The 22,828-nt window shown below is 37.7% G+C and overlaps 1 protein-coding gene across 1 annotated transcript in view; it reads left to right on the top strand.

The window, feature by feature from the left end:
• The window catches only part of NRG4 (neuregulin 4), a 79,274-nt gene that overhangs the window by 11,020 nt on the left and 45,426 nt on the right, over window positions 1-22,828 (top strand). The window lies entirely within an intron of this gene.

Raw genomic sequence — 22,828 nt, 5'->3', positions numbered from 1 at the left:
TAAGGTAAATCCTTTGGCATGTCAGCTTTCCCAACACCATTTGCTGTAAAGATCATTTTTTCTTTTCCCATTGAATGCTCTTTGTACCCTTGTTGAATTGACCATATATGTGAGGATTTATTTTTGGCCTCTATTCTATTCCATTGGTCTGTATGTTTGTCTTATGCCAGTACCACATTGTTTTGATTACTGTCACTTTGTAGTAAGTTTTGAACTTGGGAAGTGTTAGTCCTCCAACTTGCTTATTCTTCACAATCGTTTTGTCTGTTCAAGATTTCTTGAAATTCCATATGAATTTTAAACTTTTTAAAAATTTTTTATTTTTTAATTTTTTTAAAGTTTATTTATATATTTTGAGAGAGAGTGGAAATGGGGCAGGGACAAAGAGAGAGAGAATCACAAGCAGGCTTTGCACTATCAGTGCAGAGCCCAACATAAGGCTCAATCTCATGAGCCCTGAGATTATGACCTGAGCCAAAATCAAGAATCAGATGTTTAACTGACTGAGCCGCCTAGGTGCCCCTAAATATTTTTTAAGTTTATTTACTTATTTTTGAGAGACAGAGCGAGCACAAGTGGGGGAGGGGCAGAGAGAGGGAGAGAGAGAATCCCAAGCAGGCTCTGTGCCGTGAGCATGGAGTCTGATGCCAAGCTCAGTCCCACCAACCATGAGATCATGACCTGAGCAGAAATCAAGAGCTGGATGCTCAACTGACTGAGCCACCCAGGTACCCCAACCATATAAGTTTTAGGATGAGTTCTTCCATTTCTGTGAAAAACATTTATTTGGTTTTTATCAGATTTTCTTGAGTACTCCTATAGGTAGTTATTTTTTTTTTATCGTGTCAGACATTGTGTATGAAAACTGTAGAAATATTTTAAGGCTCTTGATTGTATTATATTCTTTTAGAGAGGACTTATACAAACTGGCAGATGTTTAGAGGCACTAATGATCATAGATTGCCTAATCTAATTAGTGATTGAGATAATTCAGAGCTGCTGCATGTACCAGGCTTTCTGGTTTACCATTTTGGCTAAGATAAATTCAGGGATTAACTTTGTCATCTTCCAGAAAATCCTGCAAGGATTTTGATTGGCATTGAATCTTTAGGTCAAGTATGAGTATTGACTAATAAAGTGAAGACTTTGAATTTATGAGCATGTTGTGTACCTTAATTGATTTATGTGTTCTTAAGTTTCTTTAGTGTCTATTTAGTAGTCTTAGTGTGGTGGTCTTACATATCTTTCACTAGTTTTTAAAAATAGATATCTTAATATTTTTGGATGATATTTTCTTTTTTTAAATTTATATCCAAGTTAGTTAACAAGTACTCTAGTTCCATCCATGCGTTGTTGCAAATGACAAGATTTTATTCTTTTTGATCGCTGAGTAATATTCCATTGTATATACACCACATCTTTAGGATGATATTTTCAATGACATTTAAAAGATTAAATTTCCTAATGCTAACTGCTTGTATATGGAAATAAAATTATTTTTATACTGACTTTATGTGTAATGATCTTGCTGAATTCATTTATTAGTTATGATAGTTGTGTATGTAGGTAGTCCTAAAGAAACTATACAATCTTGTTGTTATCAAAAATGTCAGTTCTGTTTCTTTCTATCCAATCTTTACCTTTCATTTTTTTGCTGCATTGCATTGGCTGGAATCTATAGTATTTCTTTTGAATAGAAGTTGTGGGAATGCTCATGCTTGTCTTGTTTCTGATTTTAAGAAAAGACAGCTCAGTATTTCATTATCAAATATGGTATCAGCTATAGGTTTTTATTGATATCCTTTAATAGATTTTATTTTAGGCTTATTTTATTTAGATTTATTTTATTTTATAGGTTTTTATTGATATCTTTTAATAGATTTAGTAAGTTCCCTTATCTTCTTTGCTGAGAGTATTATGAATGAGTTTCATATTTTATCAAATGCTTTATTTGTGCCTATCAAAATGGTCATATGATTTTCTTTTATTTGACTAAAGTGTTAAGCTACATGAATTTTTTTACAATTCATTATGGTATGTTTATGGTATATTTTATATGCATATATTTAAAGCATACAGTTTGACTTTTGACTCAAAGTATGCAGCCATGAAACCACATGCACAATCAAGATAATGAACATACCCATCATCTCTAAAAGTTTCCTAATGCCCCTTTGTCATTCATCATTCCTACCATTCCTGTGTTCTCAAGTGAACAGTGACCAATTTTTTGTCATGATTTCTTAAATATTTTTGTCAATATTTCTTAAATATTTGGTTGAGGTCACAAATGAAGCCATTGTGTCTGGAGTTTTATTTGTGGGAAGATTTTTAAATATAAATTTAATGCCTTTAGTATATTCAGGGTTATTCAAGTTATCTATTTTTTCTTGAATAATCTTTGGTAGTTTGTGCCTTTCAAGGAATAATTCCATTTCATCTAAGTAATTAAATTTATTGGTATAAAACCATTCTTAATATTTCCTAATTTAATATAAAAACCTTAATTTGATAGGGCACCCGGGTGGCTCAGTTGGTGAAGTGTTTGACTTTGGCTTATGTTTTGATCTCATGGTTCGTGAGATCAAGCCCTGCATCAGGCTCTCTGCTGTCAGCATGGAACCCGCTTTGAATCTTCTGTCTCCCCCTCTCCCACCTGCACATGCTGTCTCTTTCTCTCTCTCAAAAATAAATAAGCATTAAAACAACAACAACAACAGCAAGAAAACCCCCTAAAACTCTAATTTGATAAAAAGGGATTAACTATTAAGAGGGGTAGAGAGAACTCCAAAGAATACAGGAATAGGAGATGCTGAGAGTTGCCACTACCTCTAAGCTAAAGGAGAGCACCAGGAAGGAAGAAACTTAGAGGACACTCCACCAGTGTGGAGATTCAGATCTTCATAGAGAGGGTATAGCTGTGGCTCACTGGATGGTGGAGAAATTCTTGGGACCAGGGCTGTTAAGCAGAAAGTCACCAACTGGACTACTGATGTGTCTCATGGGGAGGTTGCTTGCTAGTGTGTGAACAAGACCTGCTGGGTATTTTTGAAACTTTCCACAGAGTGTGTGTCACTGTGTCTACCACAGGGAGACCTCCAACTGGTCATCACACCAAAGGAGCAAGAAGAAAAGCCCCTTCTTACAGTGTCCTTCCAGTGCTCTTCACTGATAAGGCCTAACATTGTGCAAAGGAGAAATGTTATAGATTCAAGCCCCCATTTCATAAATACAGAACAGAGAAGCATTGATTTAGAGGTGAGAGACAATAAATTGATAACTGGCATATCTTCCCTTTGGCTACTTAGCTTCTGTATGCCCTTTCTACACACATTTGAACTTTTGCACACCAAAAAATTCTCACAGTTTTCCTAAGGAAGAGACATCCAGACTCAGCAATAATTGTTTTCAGAGTTGGCAATATTAGTCCTCAAATTTAATCATAGTGTGCCTGAATATACTGTTATATAAAGACTAATTGCTAAGATTAACCTCCAGTAATGGCAAGATGGATAATAAGAAGAAAATGATTAATATATCCAAACATATACATAATAAGCAGAAAATAATATATGTTATGGTCCTTTTTGTAATTATTTTGTTACAAAACCATAGGTGATATCTATGGTTCCTTCTTCCAGTACCCAGCCCATATTTCCCATAGCTTCAGTCATAACTTCAGTAGGTTTTTTGCTGGGTGACCCAAGCCATCTTTCCTGAAGGATCTGAGTTCTCAACACTTTTGCCTTTTTACATTGCTGTGATTTGCTGTTAACCTGTATTATTGAGAATAGATGTGCTGAGAGTCCTGAGAGGAGACACCCCAGAGAATTCCCTGGATTCCAGGTATAGTCTTCCTTTCCCACAACATATATCAACAACCCAACTTTCTCTCGGTAATTGGGATCAATCATTCAGTGGACTAACCCCCTCTTCATTTTTGGTTCAGTAGCTTGAAGAGCGTCAACTGACTAGGGGAACTAGAATCTCTGAACTCCATAGGCATGAAGCTCAAAATTTGTTGAGATGGTGAAAAAATTCACCAAGTAGGTTATTAGCTGTAATAGTGAGTGAAGCCATTATCAATTCCACCTCTTGATTCCCAGGCCCATGTAATCTGACTGTGTGGGAGACAGCACCATGTAATGATTTCTGATTCAAAACATATACTACATCCTTTTAGAATTTTTTCTCCCAATGGTACCATTTCACTTCTAATTGGCCAGATGGTTCTGATTGATGGCATATGGTATAAAACCAGTTAATTGCATGGATATGAGCTCAGATCTGTACTTCCTTGGTTGTGAAATGAAGTTCCATAATCAGAAGCAATGTTATATGTAATACCATGATGGATGATGGATAAGACATTCTGTGAGTCCATGGATGGTGGTACTGGCAGAGCATTGTGAAAAAGTAAGGCAAGTCCATATCCAGAATATGTGTCTTTTCCAGTGAGAACAAATCTCTGCCCTCATCTATGATGGAAAAGGTATGGTGTAATCAACTTACCACCAAGAGGCTGGCCATTCCCCCAGGAAATACTTCTGTATCAGGTATTCATTGTTGGTCTCTGCATTGGCACAGTTGGCACAATAGTAGCAATAGCTAAATTAGTTTTGGTAAGGGGAAGTTCCTATTGTAGAGCCTATTCACATCCTCCACTCTGCCACCGTGGCCACTTTGTTACTGGACCCATTGAGCAAGTACTAGCACAGCTAGGGAACGAGGGTAAATGATGGAGTGTGTCATTTTGATTAAAGAGCACATCATCTGATTATTAAGAAGCCCCTCTGCAGTGAAGGCCATTTGGTAGGCAATCACATGGGACACAAATATCTTTAGTGTGCCCACTCTGAAAAATCTATCCATCTACTTGTCCTTGTTACCTATCTTCCAGCCTTGGTATTTCCTTCTTTGATAATCCAGCCTAGGTTTTAGTAACTGCTCATGCATCTGTGTAGATCTTTTGAGCAACTATGGATCCATGCTTCTCACCATCTCTCCAGAGAAAGTGGACAGGCAATATACTGATCAAGGTTCTGTGCACTGGGAGGATTTTCCTTCATCATTGTGTATGAGTCACCCCTGAATAGGAGTGTAATGCTGTAGCTGTCCACTTTCAGGTGGACATATTGTGCAGGCCTATTTATAAACCAGATTTGAATATTTTCTTCCTTAGCTAGTCATAAGGTACTTCTCAGAAGGCTGTAAGCATAGATTGAGAAGAATAATGCAACATAGGTCAGGGTCTGAACTACTTGCTCTTGTAACTTATTTCTGGATTTGCCTGTACTTGGTCTCTTATATACTATTTCCATTTGACAATGAATTGATGTTGTGCATGATCGAACACCCAGTTCATCATGGGAAGTTCAGACAACATGGTCATCTCACCTTCCATGTTGGCATCAGCTATGATCTGTGTGGTCTGTACAGGAGAGCAGCAACAGAGCTTTTCAAGCATACAGGTGCTGCCCTCACTAATGTATTTACCAACACTTTAGTGATAAGAGTGCCTTCTAGGCCCTCTTGGGAAATATAGTTATAAGGTGGACATGCAGATTACACATGATAAATCCACTCCAGCATTTCTAACCCTAAACTTTCATGTTCCCTTGTTTACAGCATGTCATGGAAGCTACATCATTTCATTTTTATTAAATGTAGGCCATTGAATCCAAGTTTCAGACAACTAACCGAGTCAGCTTTTAGCTCATACAGTGGGAAGTGGCTCTAATACATTAAATCCCGTAATCTCTAGTAAGTGCACATATATCAATAAACTTATCCCTGTTTGGTCCAACATTCTTTGAGTCAACTCCTGCACATATTCCTCAGGATAGATGGGTGTGTGTGTGCACACGCACACACAAAATCTTGTAATCATTTTGGTGTGTAAGATGTCTCCTCTTAGGTTACAGAGTATACATTATTTCCTGGAGTATGCTGATCCTAGTTTTTGGTCTAGTGGAAATTAGGGGAGATTTTGGTGGGGTTGAGGAAAGTGTCCCCTTGCCAGACATTTGCCCTAGGTGAGGTTATCATAGATTTCTTTAAGCAAAGGAAAGCTAGGGGGTTTTTTAGATATAGGAAGGCCAACTACTTCCACTGGTAAGGCAGTCTCAGAGTGACTGGGGATTTGAGATTGTCGTTTTCATCTGGCCTACCAGAAGCCCCCATTTCAAGTTTTAGGGGCTCATTCTTTATTCATCTATGCCCTGATATTCACATAAGAAGCTTGGCAAGACTATGAATCCAACTAGTATTGTAATTCAACAGCCTGAATAGTATATTTTTCATTAGGTTTTCAGCAAAATCAGCTCTGTGGCTACAAGAAATAGATTAATTTAGGGCTGCTATGGGAGCTTTCTAGTTCTCAGATAGGATTTGAGCTTGTTGTTTTCTTTCTGTAAGTGCCTAGTGCATCAAGTCAGTTTACCCCATTCCTAGTCCTTATGATCATATTACTACCATAACAGTCAAGAGCTCCTAAGGTACTTACTTCAGTTGGCACTTTATCACAATTAATTGTGATGCCACTGCATACTATGAATCAATAGCATCCCATTTCTTGTTGTTAAGGAGTTCATTCATGCGCTTATGCCTAAGGGCATAAGCAAATCAGTCTCAAAATCTTATCTTTGAGATTTGTTTCTTGGCATCACACCCAGTGCCAATTCTGTTTTTAGTGAGGTCCAGTCAGAAGATAGGAACCAAAACAGTAATTTTAACAGGGAATATTTAATATAAAAATCATTAAATTTGTAAAAAAGGGGATTAACTACTAAGAAGAGTATAATGAAACCCAAAGAATACAGGAATAACACACAAAGAGAGCAGTCACTACCTCTAGCCTAAGAAGATATCTATAGAAGAAACAAACTTAGAGGACACTTCATCCAAGTTGAGATTTAGACCTTGTTGAAGAGGGTGAGGCTGTTTTCATGGGGAAGCAGCTTGCTGAGGTACCTTAAGGCTAGAGCCAACAAGGGGAAACCACTCCCTGGATTGCCAGAAAAACATGCTGGGAGCTGCTTGCTGTGATGCCATTGTGACTCACTGAAGGTTGTGTGCCGCTCAGTCTCCCGTAAGTCACTCGCTGGCTGCCACACCTTAGTAGCCAAATAAATGCACCAGATCCAGGGAAACTAAATCCCTTCCTTTTTCGGCTTGAACAAATAAATTTTGCATAAGATTTTCAGCAAATTCAAGGTGACAAATATAGGCTTACTAACATTGTGCCAGCTTGCAAAGTATTAATGTTTATAGGGTACAGCTCTACTATTACAAAGAGTGGGTTTGGAGCTGAGAGGCAATAAATTGGTAACTGGCACATTCTTTTTAAAAATGTTTTTACATTATTTTATTTTATTTTATTTTATTTTATTTATTCAGTTGTTTTAGAGAGGGGAGGGGCAGAGGGAGAGGGAGAAAGAGAATCCCAAATAGGTTCCATGCCCAGTGCAGAGCCCAACCACCAGGCTCCATCCCACGACAATGTCATGACCCAAACTGAAATCCAGTCAGATGCTTAACTGCCTGAGCCACCCAGGTGCCTTACATTTTCTTTTAATGTCTGTGGGATCTATAGTGATGTCCCCTCTCATATCTGTAATTGGTAATTTAGGTCTTCTGTTTTTTATCATCAGTTTGGCTAGAGGTTTATACATTTTATTGACATTCTCCAAGAGCCATCTTTTGATTTCATTGATTTTTCTTTTTTAGGTTTTTTGTTTTTCTATATTTCCTTTCTTCAGTTTAATTTGGGTTTACTTTACCCTTTTATTCAAGTTTATTTTTGTATTTTTTTAATTTTTAATTTTTTTATTTGAGAGAGAGAAAGAGCTCATAAGTTGGGGAGAGGGGCACAGGGAAGGAGAGAGAAGGGGAGAGAGAGAGAGAGAGAGAGAGAGAGAGAGAGAGAGAATCTTAAGCAGACTCTATGCTCAGCCCCCAATGCAGGACTCAATCCCATGACCTTGGGATCATGACCTGAACCGAAATCAAGGATTGGACTCTCAAGTAACTGAGACACCCAGGCACCCCTCAGTTCTCTTAAGGTAAAAACATAGGTCATTGATTTGAGAACTTTTTCTTTCCTAAAAAAAAAATCTAGTGCTATAAATTTTCTAAAAGCACTGTTTTAGTTACATCCCATTATTTTAGACATGTTGTGTTTACATTTCCATTAAGTTCCAATTACTTTCTAATTTCCCTGTGATTTCTTCTTTGACTCCTAGATTATTCAAATGTGTTGTTTAGTTTCAAGAGATTTTGGAATTTTTCAAATACTTTTTATTCTTTAATGCTATTGTATTCACATTATATACTTTGTAGGATTTGAATTCCTTTAAATTTATTGAGATTTGTTTTATGGATCAGAATATGGTCTAGCTTGGTAAATGTTCCATGTATTCTGAAATACATATATTCTGAAAAGTACTTAAAATGTACTTGAAAAATACATATACTCTGATTTTAATGAGTGGAATGTCCAATTAGATCAACTTGGTTAATAGTGTGGTTCAGATCTCCTGTACTCCTATAGATTTTCTATCTATTCTATTGATATTTAAAACTATAGTTGTAGATTTAACTATTTGTCATTTCTCCTTGTGGTTTATATTTCAGGTGTCTTGAAGCTTTGCTATTAGGTGCAAAAACAACTTAGGATTGTTATGTTCTCTTGATGAATTGGCCCCTTGATCCTTATGAAATGACTCTCTCTTTCCCTAATAATGTTATTTGCTCTGAAATCTACTTTGTCTGACATTAATATAGGTATTCCAGCTTTCTTCCCATTAGTTTTAGCATGGTAAATCATTTTCCATCCTTTTAGTTTAAACCTATTTATGTCTTTATATTTTGAATAGGTTTCTTTTTAAGATTGTTTTTTTAATTTAATTTTGAGACAGAGAGACAAAATGTGATTGACAGAGGTGAGAGAGAGAAAGGGATACACAGAACTTGAAGCAGACTTCATTCAGTCTCTGAGCTGTCAGCACAGAGCCCAACATGGGACTCTAACTCACGGACTCATGGAATGTGAGATCATGACCTGAGCCAAAGTCGGCTGCCCAACTGACTGAGCCACCCAGGTGCCCTGAATAGGTTTCTTAATTGACAGCATATAATTGAGTTTTTATTTTATTTTATTATTTATTTATTTATTTTTATTAAATATAATTTGTCAAATTGGTTTCCATACAACACCCAGTGCTCATCCCAACAGGTGCCCTCCTCAATGCCCATCACCCACTTTCCCCTCACCCCCCACCCCCATCAACCCTCACTTTGTTCTCAGTATTTAAGAGTCTCTTAGAATTTGCCTCCCTCCCACTCTGTAACTTTTTTCTTCCCTTTCCCCTCCCCCATGGTCTTCTGTTAAGTTTCTCAGGATCCACATATGAGTGAAAGCATATGGTATCTGTCTTTCTCTGTCTGACTTATTTCACTTAGCATAATACCCTCCAGTTCCATCCACGTTGCTGCAAATGGCCAGATTTCACTTTTTCTCATTGCCAAGTAGTATTCCATTGTATTTATAAACCACATCTTCTTTATCCATTCATCAATTGATGGACATTTAGGCCCTTTCCATACTTTGGCTATTGTTGAAAGTGCTGCTATAAACATTGGGGTACACGTGCACCTATGCATCAGCACTCCTGTATCTCTTGGGTAAATTCCTAGCAGTGCTACTGCTGGGTCATAGGGTAGGTCTATTTTTATTTTTTTCAGGAACCTCCACACTGTTTTCCAGAGTGGCTGCACCAGTCTGCATTCCCACCAACAGTGCAAGAGCGTTCCTGTTTCTCCACATCCTCTCCAGCATCTGTAGTTTCCTGAGTTGTTCATTTTAGCCACTCTGACTGGCGTGAAGTGGTATCTCAGTGTGGTTTTGATTTGTATTTCCCTGATGAGGAGCGACGTTGAGCATCTTTTCATGTGCCTGTTGGCCATCTGGATGTCTTCTTCAGAGAAGTGTCTATTCATGTCTTCTGCCCATTTCTTCACTGGATTATTTGTTTTTTGGGTGTGGAGTTTGCTGAGTTCTTTATAGATTTTGGATACTAGCCCTTTATCTGATATGTCATTTAAAATATCTTTTCCCATTCCGTTGGTTGCCTTTTAGTTTTGTTGATTGTTTCCTTTGCTGTGCAGAAGCTTTTTATCTTCATGAGGTCCCAATAGTTCATTTTTGCTTTTAATTCCCTTGCCTCTGGAGATGTGTCAAGTAGGAAATTGCTGCAGCTGAGGTCACAGAGATTTTTTCCTGCTTTCTCCTCTAGGGTTTTGATGGTTTCCTGTCTCACATTCAGATCCTTCAGCCATTTTGCGTTTATTTTTGTGTATGGTGTAAGAAAGTGGTCTAGTGTCATTCTTCTGCATGTTGCTGTCCAGTTCTCCCAGCACCATTTGTTAAAGAGACTGTATTTTTTCCACTGGATACTCTTTCTTGCTTTGTCAAAGATTAGTTGGCCATATATTTGTGGGTCCAATTCTGAGGTCTCTATTCTATTACATTGGCCTATGTGTCTGTTTTTGTGTCAATACCAGGCTGTCTTGATGATTATAGCTTTGTAGTAGAGGCTAAAGTCTGGGATTGTGATACCTCCTGCTTTGGTTTTCTTCCTCGATATTACTTTGGCTATTCGGGGTCTTTTGTGGTTCCATACAAATTTTAGGATTGTTTGTTCGAACTTTGAGAAGAATGCTGGTACAATTTTGATTGGGATTGCATTGAATGTGTAGATAGCTTTGCGTAGTATTGACATTTTAACAAAATTTATTCTTCCAATCCATGAGCACAGAATGTTTTTCCATTTTTTTGTGTCTCCTCAATTTCCTTCATAAGGTTGCTATAGTTTTCAGCATACAGATCTTTTACATTTTTGGTTAGGTTTATTCCTAGGTATTTTATGGTTCTTGGTGCAATTGTCAATGGGATCAGTTTATTTCTCTTTCTGTTGCTTCATTATTGGTGTATAAAAATGCATCCGATTTCTGTACATTGATTTTGTATCCTGCAACTTTGCTAAATTCATGTATCGGTTCTAGGAAACTTTTGGTGGGATCTGTTGGGTTTTCCATGTAGAGTATCATGTCATCTGCGAAAAGTGAAAGTTTGACTTCATCTTTGCCAATTTTTTTAATATATGAAATTTATTGTCAAATTGGTTTCCATACAACACCCAGTGCTCATCCCAAAAGATGCCGTCTTCAATGCCCATCACCTACCCTTTCCCCACCCCCCATCAACCCTCAGTTTGTTCTCAGTTTTTAAGAGTCTCTTATGCTTTGGCTCTCTCCCACTCTAACCTCTTGTTTTTTTCCTTCCCCTCCCCCATGGGTTTCTGTTAAATTTCTCAGGATCCACATATGAGTGAAAACATATGGTATCTGTCTTTCTCTGTATGGCTTATTTCACTTAGCATCACACTCTCCAGTTCCATCCTCGTTGCTACAAAGGGCCATATTTCATTCTTTCTCATTGCCACGTAGTATTCCATTGTGTATATAAACCACAATTTCTTTATCCATTCATCAGTTGATGGACATTTAGGCTCTTTCCACAACTTGGCTATTGTTGAGAGTGCTGCTATAAACATTGGGGTACAAGTGCCCCTATGCGTCAGTACTCCTGTATCCCTTGGGTAAATTCCTAGCAGTGCTACTGCTGGGTCATAGGGTAAGTCTGTTTTTAATTTTTTCAGGAACCTCCACACTGTTTTCCAGAGTGGCTGCACCAGTTTGTATTCCCACCAACAGTGCAAGAGGGTTCCCGTTTCTCCACATCCTCTCCAGCATCTATAGTCTCCTGATTTGTTCATTTTGGCCACTCTGACTGGCGTGAGGTGATATCTGACTGGTTTTGATTTGTATTTCCCTGATGAGGAGTGATGTTGAGCATTTTTTCATGTGCTTGTTGGCCATCTGGATGTCTTCTTTAGAGAAGTGTCTATGCATGTTTTCTGCCCATTTCTTCACTGGATTATTTGTTTTTTGGGTGTGGAGTTTGGTGAGCTCTTTATAGATTTTGGATACTAGCCCTTTGTCCGATATGTCATTTGCAAATATCTTTTCCCATTCCATTGGTTGCCTTTTAGTTTTGTTGATTGTTTCCTTTGCTGTGCAGAAGCTTTTTATCTTCATGAGATCCCAATAGTTCATTTTTGCTTTTAATTCCCTTGCCTTTGGGGATGTGTCAAGTAAGAAATTGCTGTGGCTGAGGTCAGAGAGGTCTTTTTCCTGCTTTCTCCTCTAGGGTTTTGATGGTTTTCTGTCTCACATTCAGGTCCTTCAGCCATTTTGAGTTTATTTTTGTGTATGGTGTAAGAAAGTGGTCTAGTTTCATTCTTCTGCATGTTGCTGTCAAGTTCTCCCAGCACCATTTGTTAAAGAGACTGTCTTTTTTCCACTGGATATTCTTTCCTGCTTTGTCAAAGATGAGTTGGCCATACGTTTGTGGGTCTAGTTCTGGGGTTTCTATTCTATTCCATTGGTCTATATGTCTGTTTTTGTGCCACTACCATGCTGTCTTGATGATGACAGCTTTGTAGTAGAGGCTAAAGTCTGGGATTGTGATGCCTCCCACTTTGGTCTTCTTCTTCAAAATTACCTTGGCTATTCAGGGCCTTTTGTGGTTCTATACAAATTTTAGGATTGCTTGTTCTAGCTTTGAGAAGAATGCTGGTGCAATTTTGATTGGGATTGCATTGAATGTGTAGATAGCTTTGGGTAGTATTGACATTTTAACAATATTTATTCTTCCAACCCGTGAGCATGGAATGTTTTTCCATTTCTTTATATCTTCTTCAATTTCCTTCATCAGGTTTCTATAGTTTTCAGCATGCAAATCTTGTACATCTTTGGTCAGGTTTATTCCTAGGTATTTTATGCTTCTTGGTGCAATTGTGAATGGGATCAGTTTCTTTATTTGTCTTTCTGTTGCTTCATTATTAGTGTATAAGAATGCAGCTGATTTCTGTACATTGATTTTGTATCCTGCAACTTTGGTGAATTCATGTATCAGTTCTATCAGACTTTTGGTGGAGTCTGTCGGATTTTCCATATATAATAGCATGGCTTCTGCAAAAAGTGAAAGCTTGACTTCATCTTTGCCAATTTTGATGCCTTTGATTTCCTTTTGTTGTCTGATTGCTGATGCTAGCACTTCCAACACTATGCAAAACAGCAGCGGTGAGAGTGGACATCCCTGTCGTGTTCCTAATCTCAGGAAAAAAGCTCTCAGTTTTTCCTCATTGAGAATGATGTTAGCTGTGGGCTTTTCATAAATGGCTTTTATGATCTTTAAGTATGTTCCTTCTATCCCGGCTTTCTTGAGGGTTTTTATTAAGAAAGCATGCTGAATTTTGTCAAATGCCTTTTCTGCATTGATTGACAGGATCATATGATTCTTATCTTTTCTTTTATTAATGTGATGTATCACGTTGATTGATTTGCAAATATTGAACCAGCCCTGCAACCCAGGAATGAATCCTACTTGATCATGGTGAATAATTCTTTTTTTATGCTGTTGAATTCGATTTGCTAGTATCTTGTTGAGAATTTTTGTATCCATATTCATCAGGGATATTGGCCTGTAGTTCTCATTTTTTGCTGGGTCTCTGTCTGGTTTGGGAATCAAAGTAATGCTGGCTTCATACAATGAGTCTGGAAGTTTTCCTTCCATTCTATTTTTTGGTATAGGTTGAGAAGGATAGGTATTAAATCTGCTTTAAATGTCTGGTAGAATTCCCAGGGAACCCATCTGGTCCAAGACTCTCATTTGTTGGGAGATTTTTGACAACTGATTCAATTTCTTCACTACTTATGGGTCTCTTCAAATTTTCTATTTCCTCCTGTTTGAGTTTTGGTAGTGTGTGGGTGTCTAGGAGTTTGTCCATTTCTTCCAGGTTGTCCAGTTTGTTGGCGTACACTTTTTCATAGTATTCCCTGATAATTGCTTGTATTTCTGAGGGATTGGTTTTAATAATTCCATTTTCGTTCATGATTTTATCTATTTGGGTCCTGTCTTCTTTTTGAGAAGCCTGGCTAGAAGTTTATTGGTTTTGTTTCTTTTTTCAAAAAACCAATTCTTGGTTTCATTGAGCTGTTCTACTAGTGTTTTGGATTCTATATTGTTTATTTCTGCTCTGATCTTTATTATTTCTCTTCTTCTGCTGGGTTCGGGGTTTCTTTGCTGTTCTGCTTCTAGTTCCTTAGGTGTGCTGTTAGGTTTTGTATTTGGGATTTTTCTTGTTTCTTGAGATAGGCCTGATTGCAATGTATTTTCCTCTCAGGACTGCCTTTGCTGCATCCCAAAGGGTTTGGGTTATTGTAATTTCATTTTCATTTGCTTCCATATATCTTTAAATTTCTTCTCTAATTACCCATTCATTCTTTAGTAGGGTGTTCTTTACCCTCCATACTTATGGAGGTTTTCTGTCTTGGAGAATGTTCCATGTGCACTCGAGAAGAAAGTATATTCTGTTGCTTTGGGATTCAGAGTTCTAAATATATCTGTCAAGTCCATCTGGTCCAATGTATCATTCAGGGCCATTGTTTCTTTACTGATTCTGTCTAGATGATCTATCCATTGTTGTAAGTGGAGTATTAAAGTCCCCTGCAGTTACCACATTCTTATCAATAAGGTTGCTTATGTTTGTGATTAATTGTTTTATATATTTGGGGGCTCCTGAATTCAGTGCATAGACATTTATAATTGTTAGCTCTTCCTGATGGATAGACCCTGTATTTATTACATAATCCCTTCTTCATCTCTTGTTATGGCCTTTAATTTAACATCTAGTTTGTCTGATATAAGTATGGCTACTCCAGCTTTCTTTTGACTTACAGTAGCATGATAGATAGTTCTCCATCCCTTCACTTTCAATCTGAAGGTGTCCTCAGGTCTAAAATGAGTCTCCTGTAGACAGCAAATAGATGGGTCTTTTTTTTTTTTTTTTTATCCATTCTGATACCCTATGTCTTTTGATTGGAGCATTTAGTCCATTTACATTCAGTGTTATTATTGAAAGATATGGGTTTAGAGTTATTGTGTTGTCTGTAGGTTTCATGCTTGTAGTGTTGTCTCTGGTTCTTTGTGGTCCTTACAACATTTCACTCACAGAGTCCCCCTTAGGATCTCTTGTAGGGCTGGTTTAGTGGTGATGAATTCCTTCAGTTTTTGTTTGTTTGGGAAAACCTTTATCTCTCATTCTATTCTGAATGACATGCTTGTTGGATAAAGGATTCTTGGCTGCATGTTTTTCCTGTTCATCACATTGAAGATTTCCTGCCATTCCTTTTTGGCCTGCCAAGTTTCAGTAGATAGGTGTGCCACTACCCTTATGTGCCCACTTTTGTATGTTAAGGCCTGTGTATCCTTAGCTGCTTTCAGAATTCTCTCTTTATCCTTGTATTTTACCAGTTTCACTATGATATGTCCTGCAGAAGATCAATTCAAGTTATGTCTGAAGGAAGTTCTCTGTGCCTGTTGGATTTCAATGCCTGTTTCCTTCTCCAGATCAGGGAAGTTCTCAGCTATGATTTGTTCAAGTACACTTTCAGCCCCTTTCTCTCTCTTCTTCTGGAATTTCTATGATATGGATATTGTTCCATTTGATTGCATCACTTAGTTCTCTAATTCTCCCCTTGTACTCCTTGATTTTTTTATCTCTTTTTCTCAGCTTCCTTTTTTTCCATAATTTTATCTTCTAATTCACCTATCCTCCCCTCTGCCTCTTCAATCCATACTGTGGCCACCTCCATTTTATTTTGTACCTCACTTATAGCATTTTTAAATTCATCATGACTTTTTTTTTAGTCCTTTGATCTCTGTAGCAGTACATTCTTTGCTGTCCTCTATCATTTTTCAAGCCCAAAAATTAATTTTATGACTATTATTCTAAATTCTTGTTCAGTTAATGCTTAAATCAGTTTTGATGAATTCTGTACCTGTCACTTCTCCTGGAAATTCTTTTAGGAGAATTCTTCTGTTTCATAATTTTGGCTAGTTTTCTGTCCCTTATGTGTTTTAAAAGCTTGATGTGTGCTCTGCACCTGCAAGCACTGCTATATTAAAGAAGGGTCATACACTGTCCAGGGCCTGGACCTTCAGGAGGTGTTTTTTGGAGTGTTACTTGTTCTCTGTTGTTGTGACTTTGCTTGTTTTATTTCCCTACTAGTAGTGATTTTTGGAACCTCCCCCAGGTGTGCTTTGATTTGTTCCTTGGAGTAGTCCTGTAAAGGAAAACAAACAGACAAACAGGAGACAAAAACATGCAAACACATAAGCAAAACAAACAAATAAACAAAAACAAAAGACAAAAAACTAAAAACAATCAAAAAACCAAAACTCCAGCTACAAGTAAAGAACAGGGTGGAGGCGTGCTGATGGAAGAGCACATACAAGAGAAATGACTGGAGCTGGGGAGGGGGACAGAGAAAAAACAAACATTGATTAGGCAGAGAGACTAAAAGGCTTAATCCAGAAAGAAAGAGAGGAAAATAAGGAAGGAGGTGGGGGAAAAGAATGAAGATAAAGTTACCCAGAGAAACTATATGGCTTGATTATTCCAGAGAGAGAGAAAGGAATGTAAAGAGGAGGTGTGGAACATGTATCAAGAGAATGGATTAAATACATCTGTTTAGACAAACCAATAACCAGAGTAACCAGCCTAGAGAAGGGAAGAGATAAGGAGCAGAAATGGCAGGGAGAATATATCTATATATCCAGAATTGACCTAGAATTAATCCAGCCAATGTTGAAGCATTGGTCTGGAGGAGCTGTTCACAGGGTCTGTCCAGCTCCCGTAGATACACGGTTACCGGGTTCCGAGGGGCCTGGTTTGGTGTAGGCTGGTCCCGCCTCCACTGTGGGCCCTGCCTGTTGGCCCTCCACTGTGGGCCAATCACTGTAGCCTTGCCTTGGTGGGTGAGCAGTGGGGAATGGAGATCCCCCAGTCTCTTCTCCACAGACCCAGACCCAGTGGACTCCGTTTGAGTCATCCTCACTGTGCCATGGGCATAGACAGAGCAATCCTTCTCACTCTGCTAACTCCCCTGACCCTGTGCTTGGCTAGGATTCAAAGACCCACTCCATGTGCTCTGGCACTGGGGAAGCACCTTTCTGTGCGGCCTGGTATGTAGTCCTGGCTGGCTTTGGCTGTGCTGCAGCACTTCAGGGAGAACCGCCTTTTCCTGCTGAGGAGTGGGCTGCTGACCTCACCGCCGAGCCCGGGGTGGTGGAGGCAGGCAGGCTTTGTCCTTTCCCATAGCACTCCAGGGAGGGGGCTGCTTTCTCCTACTGCAGACTGCACCCTTGACCTAGCCACCGAGCCTGGGGGCCTGGAGTGGCATACACAGGCAGGCTTTGTCCTGTCACACAGCCCTTCAAGGAGAGGACCACTTTCTCCTACTGCAGACTGCGCCCCTGATCTACCACCGGACCCAGGGCTGGCTCCCCTCCTCCCCAGGTATGTGAACAGGGAGCCAGCCCCAGTCTGAAGAAAGCCCCACAGTTAGAGATGGGATCCCTCTCAGTCCCAGTCCTAGGTTTTTCTCTTGTCCAGATACAGTCCTACATGTCCCCAGCCACTCTTTCTCTTCCCTTTGTCTCTCTGCAGAAAGGGATCCCTCCCCTTCATGCCTATGCAGCCCATTTTATCTCCCCCAGTTTGTAATCACCCACCTATGGTCTCTCAAGTTGTCTCATTTTCTTCCTAGTAGATTCAGTTTCTTTTCCTCCCAGATTTTTGGGGTTCAAAGTCCTTTGGCTTCAGCACTTCTTTGTTTGAGAGACTCAGGAAGTATGGATCCCCTTACTTCTCTGCCATGTGGGCCCCTCCCTCTCTATAATTGAGTTTTTAAATCCAATCTGGCAACCTGCCTTTTAATTAGTGTTTAGACTATTTACATTTAATGTAAACAGTGATACAATTAGGTTTAAAATCTGTTGTCTTCTTGTTGTTTTTTTAACTAGTCCCCTCTGTTCTTTGTTCCCCTTTTCTTTTTTCCTGCCTTCTTTTAGATGGAGTGTTTTTATGATTTCGTTTAATTGCCTTTGTATTAGCTACAATCGCTTCACTTTGTGTTTTGTTTGTTTGTTTTTGGTGGTTGCTTGTGGGTTTTAGAATATATCTTATCATAGGGGTGCCTGGGTGGTTCAGTTGGTTAAGTGTCTGACTCTTGATTTCAGCTCAGGTCATGGTCTCATGGTTTGTGGGATCAAGCCATGCATCAGATTCCAGAGGCTGACAGCATGGAGCCTGCTTGGGATTCTCTCTTTCCCTCTTTCTCTGCCCCTCCCCCACTTGCTCTCTCTCAAAATAAATATATAAATTAAAAAAAAATAATATACCTTATAATCTACTTTCAGTTAATACTATACCACTTCAATTATAAGAAACTTTCTTTTTTAAAATATTTATTTGTTTATTTATTTATATTTATGTATTTATTTATTTATATTCCAGGAGCCCTCCCATCCCACCCTACTCAGCATCCCCTCCCTCACCTTCTATAATAACCTTTCAAAAGTATACCTATATTTCCCCACTTTTGGTCGTTCTACTATCATTGATGTGTACTTTAGGTCACCATATGTTATAAACCAACACAATACATTGTTATAATATCTTGCATAAGCAGAAATTAGCTCTTAAAGAGATTTATAACATGAAAAATATTTATTCTATAGATCTCCTTAACATGCTCATACTTTCTACCTTTATGGACATATGTGATATTTTTATAATAGCTGTTTTAATATCCTTGTTCACTAATTCTATTCTGTTTCTATTGATTAATTTTTCTCCTTATTATGGGTTATATTTTCCTGCCTTTTTTGCAGGCCTGGTAATTTTTTATTGGTTACCAGTCTTTGTAAATTTTATACTGTTGGGTGCCAAGTTGTTTTGTATTTAAGTAATTTTGAGCTTTCTTTCTAGGACTTTGTTGATTTACTTGAAAATCTTGTGATTCTTTAGCTTTTCTTTTAAACTTTGTTAGGTGAGACTAGAGAAATGTTTAATTTAGACATAATTTATAATAACCCACTACTGAATACCCAGTATCATTCTGAATACCCAGTATCATTCTGAATACTTTACCTGATATCCATGTTTTACCAGCTTTCTAATCTGGTTATCAGGGGCATGAACTGTTCTACCCCTGTATGAAGATCATGAATTTTTCTTTACCTGCTTTTTTCCGGTGTTTTTTCTCCTCCAATATTGATTGACTTCCTAACATGTATTTGCTATCTGTATTCAGTTGAAGGCTTAAGTGGAATCCTGTGCAGATATGAGGACTTTTCTCTCTCTGGGCAGTACTCTGTCTGGTATTCTGCCATGTAAATTCTAACTGCATTGGCCTCTTCAGATTCTCTTCTTAAATCAGGAAAACCTCTGTTTCTACCTGGATATCCTTCCCTGTGCTGTGCCCTGGAAACACTCTAGCCAGTAAACTATGGTGATCATAGAGTTTATTACCTCATTTATTACTCTCTCTCAAGGATCATGGTTCTCTGGTACCTGTTGTCCAAGATCGTTTCATATTTTTGTCTTTATTTTTCAGTTAAGATAGGAGGGTAAATTTAGTATCTATTCTTCCATCATGGCTGGAAATAAGCATTGTTTTTTAAATGTTTAACCAACCTTGTACTCCTGAGATAAACCTTATTTATTTATTCTTTTTATGTATTGCTGAACTTGATTTTCAAGTATTTTGTTTGCGATTTTTACACATTCATTCAAGAGTATATTGGTAATTTCCTTTTCTTCTAATACCCTTACTAGATTTTGGTATCAAGATTATGCCAGTCTTATAAAATGAATTTGACAGTGTACCCTTTTTTCTCTCTATTCTCTTGACAGAATTTGTGTGAAATTGGTATTGTTTGTTAAATGCTTACAAGAATTATGGTGAGACCATCTGAAAATGGCATTTTCTTTTTGAGACAGTTATATGTTTAAAAAAATTTTTTTTTAATTTAAATCCAAGTTAGTTACCATATAGTGTAATAATGGTTTCAGGAGTAGAATTTGGTGATTCATCACTTACATATAACACCCAGTGCTCATCACAAGTACCCTCCCTAGTACCCATCACTCATTTAGACCATCCCCCCACCCAACACCGCTCCAGCAGCCTTCAGTTTGTTCTTTGTATTTAATAGTCTCTTATGGTTTGCCTCCCATCTGAGACAGTTTAAAATGGTATATTTAGTATCTTTAACAGAAATAGGAAAATTTAGTTTTTTTATTTATTTGAGTGCTAGTATTGGTAAGTTGTGTTTAAGGAATTTTTCAATTTTATAAGATGTCAAAATGTATTGGCAGAATGTTTATATTATTCCTTTAATATCTTTTTAATTTATATAAAAGTCTGTGGTGGTGGTCACCTTTTAATTCCTAATTATGTTTTCTTTTTTATGTTTTCTTTATGTCTTCTTTATGTTTTCTTTCTTTTTTCTTGATTAATCACTCTAGAAGTGATTAATCTTTTCAAAATCAACTAGGTCTTATTGATTTTTCTCAATTACATATCTGTTTTCTGTTTCATTAAATCTTTTTTATTGAAAACTTTCTAATTAGAAATTTACTTTAATCCCCATACCAAATTACCATAACTTTTCAAATCATTTCATTTCTTACACTGTGCTTCATTTCCAATTGTTTTTAACCAGAAGAGATACAGTAGTGTAGTCAATTTTTTTCCTTTAACACTATCTCATAAATGTTTATATCATATTCTTCACGGTGATTATTTTAATGTCTGCATTTATATCTTATTAAGTTGCTTACAGATGTTTTTGGCACATAATGAGCAATCAACATATATTTGTGGAATGAATGAACAGTTTTGTACATAAAGAATTTTCTTTTAAAAAAAATTTTTTCAGGGAGAGTGCACATGAGTGGGGTTAGGGGCAGAGAGAGAGGGAAAGAGAGAGAATCCTAAGCAGGGTCCATGCTCAGTGCAGAGCCCATTGCAGGGCTTGATCCCATGACCCTGGGATCATGACCTGAGCCGAAATCAAGAGTTGGATGTTCAACACCTTGAGCCACCCCAGGTGCCTTTTTTTTTTTTCTTCAATTTTTTATTTAAATTCTAGTTAGTTAACATATAGTATAATTTTGATTTCAGGAGTAGAATTTAGTGATTCATCACTTACATATAACACCCAGTGCTTATCATAACAAGTGCCCTCCTTATCACCCATTTAGCCTGTCCCCCACCCACCTCCCTCCATCTCAACCCTCAGTTTGTTCTCTATCGTTAAGAGTCTCTAAGGTTGAGCATTATATTTTCCATGAAGCTTTTCTAGGTAGACTTAACCATTCTCCATCTAACACCCTTTGTCAGAGGCTATTAGTGTTCCATAAATATCTATGTGATCCTCTACTTTTCCCAGCCTAACTTTCAGTTAGGTTGTGCTCTGTGATTGGGTTCTGGGACAATGTGATTATGAGCAAAAGGGTTGTAAACCATCCAGAAAAACTCTAGCCTGTTTTATTTCCTGCCTCAGTGATGTTGGAGGCCGTTTTCTGGGTAGCAGATTCAGGAGATGGAGAAGGGCTGCCTGACCATTATTGGGCATTAGACTATACTATAAGCCAGAAATAAACTTTTATTGTATTAAACCACCAATATTTGAGGGTTTGCCTTAAATGACAGCTAATATTAATTTGTTTGACTATTATAAGTCTACATTATACTCAGATACATTTCTGTCTTATAGCTCTTTATTTTGTTTAGTGATTTATGTATCTGCTACTCTTTAACAGAATATAAGCTTCTTGGGACAGACCCATCCTCTTATGTCTTTGAATTGCCTGCATCCGGTATAGGTTCTGGGATAAAATACTGAAATAAAAATATTTGTTGAGCAAATTTTTGAGGGGAAAAACCAGGATAAAAAAGAATGTACAATTTTATCACTAAAAAATAGGGATATTTAACACCAAGCAAACAAAGCTATGGTAAGATATAATAAGATATTCTATGAAGAAAAGATCTTTGCAATATATTAGTGATTTGAAAATATTAAGTTTAATTACTAGAAAAAATTAAAATTTTCCCATGTTAGGGAAAATTAGGAGCTGATAAATAAAAAAGTTATTTGTGGGACGCTTGCGTTGCTCAGTCGTTTGAGAGTTGGACTCATGATTTAGGCTAAGGTCATGGTATCCAGCCCTGTGACAGGCTCTGTGCTAAGTGTACAGCCTGCTTGATTTTCTCTCCCTCTGCTCCTCTCCCCTGCTCACATACTCTCTCTCTCTCTCATAAAAAAAAAGTTATTTGTAATTTTCTACTGAGATGTTATTGAATCATTTTTTGCCCTTTTTAAGATAGAAAAATATTTATTAATCTCTTTATTTGAAGATATTTTACTTTACTGCTTTTAGAACAGTAGCATTTTTTAATGAGTATGTACCTTTCAGTTTTGTTTTCTAATGCTGACTTTTAAACTGTTACATTTTCTCAAGAACTAGAGGTTTACAACTTGTATATATTAAACCACAAAATATTTACTGACCCTGTTAATGCCAAGAGTCTGAAAGAGGAAGAGGGAAATCAACATGAAAGAAAGAAAGAGAGAGAGAGAAAGAAAGAAAGTAAGTAAGTAAGTGGAGGGGCAGAGAGAGGGAGAGCGAGAATCCCAAGCAGACTCCATGCTGTCAGTGCAGAGCCTGTTGTGGGGCTTGAACCCATGAACCATGAGATCATGACCTGAGCCGAGATCAAAAGTCAGATGCTTAACCTACTGAGCAACCCAGGTGTCCCTCAACAAAGTAAAATTAATAAAATAATT

The sequence above is a fragment of the Lynx rufus genome, unplaced genomic scaffold (assembly GCF_022079265.1).
Source record: "Lynx rufus isolate CCGP_SWC_20201006 ecotype Redwood Valley unplaced genomic scaffold, mLynRuf1.p SCAF_13, whole genome shotgun sequence".
In the NCBI taxonomy this organism is placed as follows: domain Eukaryota; kingdom Metazoa; phylum Chordata; class Mammalia; order Carnivora; family Felidae; genus Lynx; species Lynx rufus.
This window is presented reverse-complemented; position numbering and strand designations above follow the sequence as displayed.